The following is a 13184-nucleotide window of genomic DNA, read 5'->3' as shown; positions in this document are numbered from 1 at the left end:
CCCGGTAACTGACCCCTCAGGTAGGGGGAAATAGGTCTTTACTGTCGACCCTATCTAGGCCCCTCAATTAGGTCACCCCCTCAGCCTCCTCTGTTCTAAGGAAAACAACCCTTAGCTTAATCCAGTCTCTCCTCCTAGCTGCAATTTTCCAGACCAGGCAACATTCTTGTAAATCTCCTCTCTGCGCTCTCTCTCTCTCTCGCCAGAGCGATTATGTCCTTCCTGTAATGTGCTGACCAGAACTGAACTGTACACAAAATTCCAGCTGTGGCCTAACCAGAGTTTTATACAGTTCCATCATTTCACCCCTGCTTCTGTATTCAATACCTCGCCCAATAAAGGGAAGCATTCCATGTGCTGTCTTTACCACCATATCCATCTGTCCTGTCACCTTCAGGGACCTGTGGACACGCACTCCAAGGTCTCTCACTTCCTCACCCCCTCTCAATAACGTCCCGTTTATTGAGCATTCCCTTGCTTTGTTTGCCCTCCCCCAACGCCTGAACTATGCCCCGACCAGCGGAAACAATCTCTCGGGTTCCACCTTATCGAGCCCCTTCAGAATCATCTGTTTCAATGGGGGAATCACCCAAGCTCCAGGGGACGGAGGCCCAATTTACTCAGCTCTCCCCCCCACCTCGTCCGAGGGCAAGACAGACAAAATGGCATCTAAAGCAGCAGGGGCAGGGGAAAGGGTCGAGCGTGACGGCAACAGCCTGCATTTATGTAGCGCCTTTAACACAGTAAAACGCCCCCAGGCACTTCACTGGGGTGGTGAGCAAACTGAGCCGCCTGAGGGGGTAATAGGACGGAGGGGGACTTAAAGATCGGTCAGAGATGTCGGCTCGAAGAAACATCTTAAAGGAAGAGAGAAAAATATTATTCATGGGACGTGGGCGTTGCTGCCCGGGCCAGTATTTATTGCCCATCCCTAAATGCCCTTGAGAACTGAGTGGGCTAGTTCGGCCATTTCAGAGAGGGGCAGTTAAGAGTCAACCACATTGCTGTGTGGGTCTGGAGTCACATGTAGGCCAGACCGGGCAAGGACGGGCAGATTTCCTTTCCCTAAAGGGGGGCATTAGTGGACCGGGCGGGTTTTCACAACCCTGGTCATCGTCGGACTTTAAATTCAAGGCTGTTTTTTTTTTTGACTGTCGAATTCAAATCCGGATTCAAGCTGGGGGTCCCAGGGGCATTACCCCGGGTCCCAGTGGCAATACCACAACGCCACCACCTCCTCCCGGAGGTTTAGGGGGCCCCGGGCAGCCGAAGGCGCGGGCGCCAATGGTGGAGCGATGGGAATCGGGGAACGCTGAAGAGGCCGGGATTGGAGGAGCGCCAAGATCTCGAGGGGTTATAGGTCACAGGGATAGGGAGCGGGGCGGAGGGGTGGTGAGGGGGCGGGGTCTATAGAGAGACTTGGAAACAAGGATGTGGGTTTTAAAGTGGAGGTGTTGCCGGACTGGGAGCCCCAGTGCTGGCCGGAGATAACACGGAGCGAGGGTGATGGGTGAACGGGACTGGGTTCCAGTCATTACACCAGCCGGCAGAGTTTTGGACCCACTGAAGCTTACGGGGGTGGGGGGGAAGGAAGGTGGGAGGGTCAGCTAGGAGAGAGTTAAGTCAAAGAGAATGATTTGCATTTGGCTTATTTTTCTCAATCAGGCTCAATCCAAGACTGGTAAGGTGGCTGAGGGAACGTGGGGTCGATGGGGAGGCTGAGCCATGTGGAGTTGGCCCTTGGCCAGGCTGACAAGGGGAAACACGGTCCGAGACGCTCTGAATAGCTTCCAATTGAACGTGGATTAGCTCCTTCTGTGAAGTGGCTGAGATGGGCTTATCTCTGGACAGGAACAGGTTCGGCCTCCACTACTACTTCCCCCGTTGACAGGAGGAGGGGCGGCATCATCTCAGTGAGGCCGCCTTAGGCACGGCGCCAAGGGTCAGAGGTCGCTGCTGGCATGGCGCAGGGAGTCACCCACCCCCCTGGGTACGTTCCCAGGCCAAAGGGATTGTACCTCTGCCCCTGCCTTCCAACTTCCCCCACCATCCCCTCGCCCCCGACCATCTCCAACCAATGCCAACAGTCTGCCTGGCTGTTCCGCCTCCTGTGCCAGCAGGCACTGCCCACTACCCGCTCGCCATGGGTCATGCCACCAGTTGAGAGTAGCCGGTCACACCAGGGCCCTGGGTAAACGGCGGCCGAGCGATCGCGCAAAGCGTTCACAACTGCTGGAGGCCGAGAGGAGCCAGGAGGCCGCTTCCCAGGGTCCGAGGAGAGACTCGGGCTATTCGCCCTGGAAAGGCAGCGCCCTGAGAGACGACCTTATGGCTAGGCAGCTCTGTGAGCTCCCCCAGCCCTTCCGAGATCTCTACGCTCCTCCGCTCCTGGCCTCTCGAGCATCGCCGATTTTAATCGCTCCGCCGATAGTGGCGGTAGCTGCCGAGGTCCTGAACAGCGGAACTCCCTCCGAAAACCTCACCGCCCCTCTGCCTCCGTCTTCCCCTTTACTTAAGACCTCCCTCGCTGCCGTAAAATCCTCTCAGGTGACTCAGAGTCAGGTTTTGCTTGGTACTCACTCCCGCGATCTGCCTTGGGATGACTGACCACGTTAAACATAGAAAAATAGGAGCAGGAGTAGGGCCATTCGACCCTTCGAGTGTGCTTCGCCATTCATTATGATCATGGCTGATCCTCTATCTCAACACCGTACTCCTGCTCTCTCCCCATTCCCCTTGACGCCTTTAGAGTCTAGAAATCTATCGATTTCCTTCTTAAATATACTCAGTGACTTGGGCCTCCACAGCCTCTGTGGTAGAGAATTCCACAGGTTCACCACCCTCTGAGTGAAGAAGTTTCTCCTCATCTCAGTCCTAAATGGCCTACCCCGTATCCTGAGTCTGTGACCCCTTGTTCTAGACTCCCCCAGCCCGAGGAGACATCATCCCTGCATCCAGTCTGTCCATCCCTGTCAGAATTTTATACCTTTCAGTGAGATTCCCTTTCATTCTTCACCACTCCAGTGAATACAGGGCCTAGTTGGCTCAATCTCTCCTCATACGACAATCCTGCCATCCCAGGAATCGGTCTGGTGAACCTTCGCTGCGCTCCCTCTATGGCAAGTGTGTCCTTTCTTGGGTAAGGAGGCCAAAACTGCACACAATGCTCCAGGCGCTATATAAATGCAGATTGTTGCTGAAACTAGATGGGACAATGTAAACCTGGAATGATATTGTAAATGGGATATTAATTCCGTTACTGGGCTGGGAATCCTCTTCAACAATGGCAGGTATTTAAACCAGCGTTTGAGGTTTGATAGATTGATACATTGCAAAATTGAACTTTGATTTCTGAAGCCAATAGATGAAGATAGCATGCGCTCGATGGGTCGAATGGCATCCTCCTGCGTGGTAATAACTCTAGGATAGCTTTAAAAGTCTAGACGTTGAAGGCTGGTATCAGTTTCACGTGACCCGGACACGGTAGCGTTGTGATGAATCGGCCAAGTGAACATTAACTCAACCTCTGATGATCTGTCCATTTATCCCGTGGTTGCTCGTGGGAGCTTGCTGTGCGCAAATTGGCTGCCCTGTATTGCCACAAGTGACAACACTTCGGGGAAAAAAAAAAGCGTTGGCTGGAAAGCGCCTTGGGATGTCCTGAGGTCATGAAAGGTGCTATATAAATGCAAGTTATTTCGTTATAAACGCCTGCGGTATCGTTCCTTGTCTGAGTCTACACCTGGCTCCAGTCCCATGCTTGACGCTTAACTGGCCCTTGGGGTGGGGCTTATAGTGAGCCACTCACCCATATCAGAACAACCCCCCTATACTGCCACCTGTCAGGGCATTAGGGTTGCCAACTGTGCTTAAAGGAGCTTTCACCACATGGCTTGCCCCGACGCTCCAGCCATTCGTCGGCCGACACGTCCATCCTCGAGCCTCCCTACTCCAATTGGAAAGCAAAAAAGGACTCATTATCCAATCGGATGATGCTCGAGTGTCAGCCCACCTGCCTTTTATTCCCCCATTTTCAATATTCTTATATCCGGTAAAGAGAAATGTTCAAAGAAAATAGCAAAACAACTATTTCTTAACGTCCCGATGGCTAACTTGCTGGTGCTTTTTGGAGAGGTAGCAGAGAGGGCTGATAAGGGAAATGCTGTCGATGTGGTGTACGTGGAATTCCAAAAGGCGTTCGATACAGCGCCACACAACAGGCTCGAGAGAGAAGTCATAGCTCATGGAATAAAAGGGGCAGTAGCAAAACGGATAAGGAATCGGTTGAGCGACGGGAAATATAGAGCAGCGGCTGACGAACGTTTTTCAGGCTGGGGGGGAGGTTTGTCGTGGAGTTCCCCAGCCGTCAGTATCGCGACCCTCACTTTCCCTGATATTTACGACCCAGAGCTTGGCGTACAGGAGAACAATTTCAAAATTTGTGGACGCTACAAAACTTGGAGGCATTGCGAACTGTGAGGAGGATAGCGTAGAACTTCAAAAGGACGTAGATAAGTTGATGGAGGGGAGGACAAGTGGCAGACAAAGTTAAAAGCAGAGAAATGCGAAGTGATTCATTTTGGTAGGAAGGTCATGGAGAGACAATATGAAATAGGGTACCACATGAAAGGAGGTGTAGGAGCATCCTGGGTGGACACACACCCAACGGACCTGGGTATATATGTGCATCAGTCATTAAAGGTGATGGGACAGGTGGAGAGAGTGGTCAATAAAGCATAAAGTATCCTGGGCTTTATTAATACAGAGTACAAGAGCAAGGAGGTTATATTGAACTCGTGTAAGACGCTAGTTAGACCTCAGCTGGAGTATTGCATTTAGTTCTGGGCACAGCTATTTAGGGAGGATATGAAGGCGTTGGAAGAGAGCGCTGAAGAGGTTTATGCGAATGGTTCCAGGGATGAGGAACTTTCAGTTACAAAGACAGATCGGAGAAGTTGGGACTGTTTTCCTTGGAGAAGAGAAGGTCGAGAGGAGATTTGATCGAGGCGTTCAAAATCATGAGGGGTCCGGACAGAGTAGAGAGGGAGGACCTGTTCCCATTGGTGGAAGCATCGAGAACGAGGGGGCCACAGATCGAAGGTAGTTGGCCAAAGAGGCAATGGAGACAGGAGGAGAAACTTTATCATGCAGCGAGCGGTGAGGATCTGGGATGCGCTGCCTGAGAGTGTGGGGGAGGCAGGTTCAATCGAGGGCTTCAAGAAGGAATTAGATAATTATTTGAAAAGAAACAAGGTGTAGGGGAGTGGCACGAGGTGAAATGCTCATTCGGAGAGCTGGCACAGACACGATGGGCCGAATGGCCCCACTTCTGTGCTGTAACAATCCTGTGATTTGTCTCCAGGGTGGCACACAGCAGTGTCCTGGAGATTGGTCTTCAGGTTTTGGAGACTCCAGGCTAATCCTGGAGGGTCGGCAACACCACAGGTACAACCAGGAATGGGCAGTTCCCATCATGCACTGCTTGACCGTCTCTGAATCAGGAGGTTGCTGGTTCGAGACCCAGTCCAGTTACCCAAATGCAAAAAAATTCCAGGCTGACACACTGAGGGAGTGCAGCACTGAGGGAGTGCTGCACTGAGGGAGTGCTGCACTGAGGGAGTGCTGCACTGAGGGAGTGCAGCACTGAGGGATTGCTGCACTGAGGGAGTGCAGCACTGAGGGAGTGCAGCACTGAGGGAGTGCAGCACTGAGGGAGTGCTGCACTGAGGGAGTGCTGCACTGAGGGAGTGCTGCACTGAGGGAGTGCTGCACTGAGGGAGTGCTGCACTGAGGGAGTGCTGCACTGAGGGAGTGCTGCACTGAGGGAGTGCAGCACTGAGGGAGTGCTGCACTGAGGGAGTGCTGCACTGAGGGAGTGCTGCACTGAGGGAGTGCTGCACTGAGGGAGTGCAGCACTGAGGGAGTGCTGCACTGAGGGAGTGCAGCACTGAGGGAGTGCTGCACTGAGGGAGTGCAGCACTGAGGGAGTGCTGCACTGAGGGAGTGCTGCACTGAGGGAGTGCAGCACTGAGGGAGTGCAGCACTGAGGGGGTGCTGCACTGAGGGGGTGCTGCACTGAGGGAGTGCAGCACTGAGGGAGTGCTGCACTGAGGGAGTGCTGCACTGAGGGAGTGCTGCACTGAGGGAGTGCTGCACTGAGGGAGTGCAGCACTGAGGGAGTGCTGCACTGAGGGAGTGCTGCACTGAGGGAGTGCAGCACTGAGGGAGTGCTGCACTGAGGGAGTGCTGCACTGAGGGAGTGCTGCACTGAGGGAGTGCAGCACTGAGGGAGTGCAGCACTGAGGGAGTGCTGCACTGAGGGAGTGCAGCACTGAGGGAGTGCAGCACTGAGGGAGTGCTGCACTGAGGGAATGCTGCACTGAGGGAGTGCTGCACTGAGGGAGTGCTGCACTGAGGGAGTGCTGCACTGAGGGAGTGCTGCACTGCCAGAGGTGCTGGCTTTCAGGGGACATGTTAAACCCAGTCTGCCCTTCACGTGAATGTAAAATGTCCGACATCCACCAGGGGAATCGGGGAGTGGAGTTAGTGGCATAAGAACATAAGGAGCAGTAGGCCATTCGGCCCCTCAAGCCTATCCCGGCATTCAATAAGATCATGGCTGATCTGCCCCAGGTCTCAGCTCCTCATGACCCTCAACTCATCGATATTTCAAAAACCTACCTACCTCCTCTTTAAATACTTTCATTGATCTAGCCTCCATCACTCTCTGGGGTAGAGAATTCCAGACATTCACTACGCTCTGAGAGAAGAAGTTCCTTCACATCTCAGTCTCAAATGAGTGTCCCCTTATTCTGTACCTATGTCCGCTAGTTCGAGGTTCCCCACTAGTGGAAACATCTTCTCAACATCTACCCCTCAGAACCTTGTACGTTTCAATAAGATCACCACCACCTGGAAGTTCCCCTCCGAGCCACTCACCAATCCTGACTTGGAAATATATCGGCCGTTCCTTCACTGTCGCTGGGTCAAAATCCCGGAACTCCCTCCCTAACAGCACGGTGGGTGTACCTACACCACGTGGGACTGCAGCGGCTCAAGAAGGGCAGCTCACCACCACCTTCTCAAAGGGGGCAATTAGGGACGGGCGACAAATGCTGGGCCCGGCCTAGCGACGCCCCCACATCCCCGTGAAAGAATGTTTTAAAAAATATCCTGCCCGACCTCCCACTGACCCCCTCAACCCCCACGTCACCAGAAAACGGGTCAGCTGGGTCCTTCCAGCTCACTGCTGTTTGTGGGATCTTGCTGTGCGCAAATGGGCAAACCCATTTCCACCACCGAAACAAAAGCGCTGAATTGGCCGCCAAGGGCTTTGGGGGCACTGGGAGGTCGCGAGCGGTCCTTACAGAAACGCGCCTAGTTTATTTCTAAACGACGCCTGGCAGTTGAGGGGTATTCGCTTTGCGCTCCCAGCCCGGGTGCAGGTGGTGGCCAGTGGCTTGCGAAGGGTTTTCTAAGGGTGGCAGCCGCCCCCTTTTCCCGGCCTCCGGGAAATTCACCACAGGGAACGACGCCACGAGTGAACGAGCGGCGGGGAGAAAAACCTGGGATGATTAAATGAATCTTCTGCGGTTTCAATGGGAGGTTTTCATCCTGGCTTTTTTTTTTGTGTGTGTGTTGTTTGTGAGCCTTTATCAGACGAGAGGAATGGGCCTGATCCTAGCGACAGATCCTGTCAGTCACAGAACTGCCTCATCCCTTAGTGCCTCATCAATCAATCTACAGCAGAGCGACATTCAGATAAGCCACTTCAGCTCATTAGCACAATAAAGGGGAATTAGCGAGCGCCCATCACGGTTATTAATAAAAAAACAACAGGCTTTTCTTTGTTAGGGAAGGTTATTACAGTCTGGTTCTCAATCGCATTCCTGCTCAGCCCCCAGGCCAAGGCTAGGGCAGCCGGCTAATTAAAACACAGGATAAAATGACTTCCCTCTCAACAATACCAGGAGGCCTGAGGCCTAGGTCAGGCTTGAGGGGGAGTGGTTCGGTGGGGGGAGGTGGTAGAGGGATGTTCTGTGGCCTTTTCTAGAGTCTTGCGGTCCGGCCAGGCGGAAATACCGGACTCGGGGCGATCTGCGAAGATAGGGCAGAGTCGGAACCTCGCCCGGGCGTGTTGGCGGCTTTAGCCTCACCGTTGACGTGGGGCCTGACGGTCGGGGGGTGGATCACCCAAAGGTCTGCTCGCCCGTTGAACGTTGAGGCGGCAGGAGTCTGAAAACGAGGGAAGAAAAGGGTGGGGGTGTGGCTAAGGGAGAAGAGGAGGTGGGAGGAGAGGAGAGAGGGTGAGAGAGAGAGAGAGTGTGTGGAGGAAAGAGGGGGAGGAGAGGGTGATGGGAAGAACGAAGTTGTGGGGGGGGGGAGATTCTGCACCGGTGGGCGTGTCCCAAGCAAACCCGTCTGCGGTAAGACCATAAGACGTCGGAGCAGGAGTAGGCCATTCGGCCCATCGAGTCTGTTCCGTCATTCAATGGTGGCTAGATACCTCCGTCTCGAAACTCTTGGGCTCAGAGTCATCGAATTGGTGTGTGACTCGGAGACACTCTCACACTTGGAGGTATGGTAGTTTAGTGGCTATGTTACTGGGCTAGTAACCTAGAGACATGTGTTCATAAACCCATCACAGCAGCTGGGGGAATTCAAATTAAATTAACAAATCTGGAAATGGGTAGCTTGTCTCAATAATAATGGCGGCCATCAATCATTGTAAACAAACCTACCTGGCTTGTGAATGTTTGCCATCCTTATCCAGTCTGGCCTACATGTAACTCCAGACCCGCGCAGCGGTTGACTCTGCCTCTGCAATGGCCTAGTGAGCCCACTCAGTTCAAGGGCAATTAGGGATGGGCAACAAATGCTGGCCTTGAAAGCGACGCCCACCACAACCAGTAAAAGAATTTTATTTTAAAAATGCTGTCAGGCCTGCTGAGCATGTTCTGTTTATTAATCACAGGATCTTACCTTACAGACGCCTCCATCGCCATCCCTGGGTATGTCCTGTCCCATCGCTGGACAGACTCACCAGAGGTGAGAGGGGATGCCCCTTCCCCCCAACCATTCCCCTCGAGCCTGAACTAGGCCTCAGGCCTCCCGGTACAGTGTCGAGAGGGTATTGCCCTGGGAGTCCTCCGCATCGACTCCGGGCCGAATGAAGTCTTCAAGGCCTCAGGTTAAACATGGGCAAGGACACCTCCTGCTGATTACCATGCACCGCCCTCCCTCAGCTGATGAATCAGTGCTTCCTCCATGTTGAACATCACCTGGGAGAAGTACTGAGGGTGGCAAGGACAGAGAATGTGCTCTGGGTGGGGGACTTCAATGCCCATTGGCTCGATGGCACCACTGCTGGCCGAGCTCTGAAGGGCATAGCTGCCCACAGGACCTATGGCAGGTGGCGAGGGAACCAACAATGAGAATAACCTCCTTGACCTGGTCTGCATCAATCTACCTGTGGCAGATGTACCTGTCCATGATGTTATGAGGCCTAGGCCTGTGGAGACCAAATCTCACCATGTGATGCCACCCACTGCACTAAATGCCACGTATTCAGAACAGGCTTGAAAGCTGGACTTGTGGAAGAATCTAGAACTAGGACTCACCGTTTAAAAATAAGGGGTCACCCATTTAAGACAGAGATGAGGAGAAAAGTTTTCTCTCAGAGTGTCTTTGGAACTCTACCTCGAAAGGCAGTGGAAGCAGAGCCTTTGAATATGTTTAAGACAGAGCTAGGCAGATTCTCGATAAACCAGGGGGTGAAAGGTTATCAGGGGTAGGCTACAATCAGGTCAGCAAAGATCTAATTGAATGGTGGAGCAGGCTCGAAGGGCCGAGTGGCCTCCTCCTGCTCCTAACTCATATTGAGGCGCTGTGGACCATCAGCAGCAGCAGAATTGCATTCGACCACCATTGTAACCTTATGGCCCAGCATATCCTTCACTCCACCCAGAGGATCAACAGTAGTTCAGTCAGGAGTGGACGCCTGCCTGGACAGGAGATGCCAACTTGGTCCAACAGGACTACGCCAAGTTCCTCCTTGTTCTCCTCCCTCAGCCTCTGCGCCTAGTGACTCCCCATCTCCGGTGATTTCAGCCTCTGTCTCAATGCATCTCGCTTTGAGGTCCCCGCCCTCCGATCCTCCCTTCCTTCATGTCAAATCCCCGACTCGTATTCGCAGCCACCTCCCTAACCTTGCCCGTCTCACGTGGACCTGTCAACGTGTCAATCGCAAGTGGGGCCATTTCCGATTATTCCCTCCTATCGTCCTCCACCCACACACGCCTCTTTGGCCCCCCTACAAACTGAACACTTCCTGTCCAGAAGTTGCCCTCTCTCAATCCTCCACCAACTGCACTTTCAAAATTCGAACTTTCTGGCCTTCTGGGTCATCTGTTCACTCGAACGTTTCTGCACCGGTTGGTGTACCCACAAACTCATCTCCACTTTCGGTGCTTTTATCTTCATCAAAACCATCACTCTCTCTCTCTCTCTCTCACTCTGACCTCGTACAGTCCTCATTTCTGCTCCCACTCACGTAAGGGACGCTGACTTGAACAGATATGGAGGAAAAGCGGTTCAGCCATTCACCGCCACGGTCCTCCTGGACCACACGAGGCACCATCGGGTCCAATTCTCCTGTTAAAACTGCTCAGCACTCCAAGCTCACCCTGGAACGCAAGGAGACATCCCCGGCTTCTTTTCTCTATTGCAAATCAATTCTTAAACCCCTTCTTCCCTCACCCCCAACAACAAGTGCTAGGGGCTCATGGACATGTCACTAAGATTGAGCTAATCCAATCAGCTGCCCTCTTCCGCTTCCCTCCCTAACACTCACCCCGCCCCCATCCACCCGCCCGTCACAGGTTAAACTTTCTCCAAACTCTGGACCCAATTGAGTGAAGTTTTCTTTTCTGATTCATTCACGGGGATGTGGGCGTCGCTGGCTGGGCTCAGCATTTATTGCCCATCTCTAATTGCCCCCTTGAGAAGGTGGTGGTGAGCCGCCTTCTTGAACCGCTGCAGTCCCTGTGGTGTAGGTACACCCACCGTGCTGTTAGGGAGGGAGTTCCAGGATTTTGACCCAGCGACAGTGAAGGAACGGCCGATATATTTCCAAGTCAGGATTGGTGTGTGGGGCTTGGAGGGGAACTTCCAATTGAGGGAAGGCCTTTCCTGGGGACACCGAACTCACATCTTTCCCTCGTTTCGTTCGCCCCTTCTGTCCTCCTCATGTTCATCTCGTCCACGAGGCCCATCTCACATTTCCTTGACCCTATTTCCAATACACCACTGACCCATTAACCACCTGACTTTCCCTCCTGGTCCCAACATTATGATATCAACGGTTCCCTCTCCTCAGGTTCTGACTTGCCAGGAGGTTGGCGGTGCTTATGAACGCCAAGTGAAGAGGGTTGGATTCCCTCTGGTCGGGGATAGGTGGTCACTGCCTGGCACTTGTTGTCCAGGTCTGCGGACAGGGATCACCTCAGTGTCCGAAGACCAAAACAAAAATACCTGGAAAAGCTCAGCAGGTCTGACAGCATCTGCGGAGAGGGACACAGTTAAAGTTTCGAGTCCGTATGACCCTTCAACAGAACTAAGACATATAGAAATGAGATGAAATATAAGCTGGTAGAGGGGGGTGGGTGGGACAGGTAGAGCTCGATAGGGGGGCCAGTGATAGGTGGAGCCCAAGAAGAGATTGCCAAAGATGTCATAGACAAAAGGACAAAGGGGTGTTGACGGTGGTGATATTACCTAAAGGATGTGCTATTGGGGACATTAAGGGTAGAAAGCAGGACAAGCTAGTGGCAGATGGCCCTAGTGGGGGCTGGGGTGGGGGGAAGGGATCGAAATGGGCTAAAAGGTGGAGATAAAACAATAGATTGAAATAAATTTAAAAATAGGAGGGAAAAGAAAAATATATTTGTAAAAAAATGATAAATTATTGGAAAAAGGGGGATGGGAAAGGGGGTGGGGATGGAGGAGAGAGTTCATGATCTAAAATTGTTGAACTCAGTGTTAAGTCCGGAAGGCTGTAAAGTGCCTAGTCGGAAGATGAGGTGCTGTTCCTCCAGTTTGCGTTGAGTTTCACTGGAACAGAGTCCGAGGAGGTGTGACCTTCAGAGAACACCCCCTAATTCTGACCTTACAGTGGAGGGAGGGGGATTGATGAAGCAGCTGAAGATGGTTGGGCCGAGGACACTACCCTGAGGAACTCCTACAGCAACTTCATGGGACTGAGATGATTGGCCTCCAACCATCTTGCTTTGTGCTAGGCATGACTCCAACCAGTGGGGAGTTTCCCCCCCGATTCCCATTGACTCCGGTTTTTCTAGGGCTCCTTGATGCCACACTTGGTCAAATGTGGCTTTGATTTCGAGGGCAGTCACTCTTAGCTGTAATGAGAGAGGCCGGGGTGGGGTGGGGGCGGGAGTGGGAGAGAGAGGGGGGTTAAAGAGAGAGAGAGGGCGGAAGAGAGAGAGGGGGAAGAAAGAGGGGTGAAAGAGAGAGAGAGAGAGAGAGGGGGGAGAGAAGAGAGGGGGGAAGAGAGAGAGGGGGAGAGTGAGAGGGGGGAAGAGAGAGAGGGGGGAGAGAGAGGGGGGAGAGAGGGGGGAGAGAGAGAGGGGTGAGTGAGGGGGGGAAAAAGAAAGGGGGGAAAGAGAGAGGGGGGGAAGAGAGAGAGAGAGAGAGAGGGGGAAGAGAGAGAGAGGGGGAAGAGAGAGAGAGAGGGGGGGAAGAGAGAGAGAGAGGGGGGAGAGAGAGAGAGAGAGAGGGGGGAGAGAGAGAGGGGTGAGTGAGGGGGGGAAAAAGAAAGGGGGGAAAGAGAGAGGGGGGGAAGAGAGAGAGAGAGAGGGGGAAGAGAGAGAGAGAGAGGGGGAAGAGAGAGAGAGGGGGAAGAGAGAGAGAGAGGGGGGGAAGAGAGAAAGAGAGGGGGGAGAGAGAGAGAGAGAGAGGGGGAGAGAGAGAGAGGGGGAAGAGAGAGAGAGGGGGAAGAGAGAGAGAGGGGGAAGAGAGAGAGAGGGGGAAGAGAGAAAGAGAGGGGGAAGAGAGAGAGAGGGGAGAGAGAGAGAGAGGGGGAAGAGAGAGAGAGAGGGGGAAGAGAGAGAAAGGGGGGGAAGAGAGAGAGAGGGGGGAGAGAGAGAGGGGCAGAGAGAGAGAGGGGG

The sequence above is a fragment of the Cetorhinus maximus genome, unplaced genomic scaffold (genome assembly GCF_964194155.1).
Source record: "Cetorhinus maximus unplaced genomic scaffold, sCetMax3.hap1.1 HAP1_SCAFFOLD_2448, whole genome shotgun sequence".
NCBI classification, from domain to species: Eukaryota; Metazoa; Chordata; class Chondrichthyes; order Lamniformes; family Cetorhinidae; genus Cetorhinus; species Cetorhinus maximus.
This window is presented reverse-complemented; position numbering follows the sequence as displayed.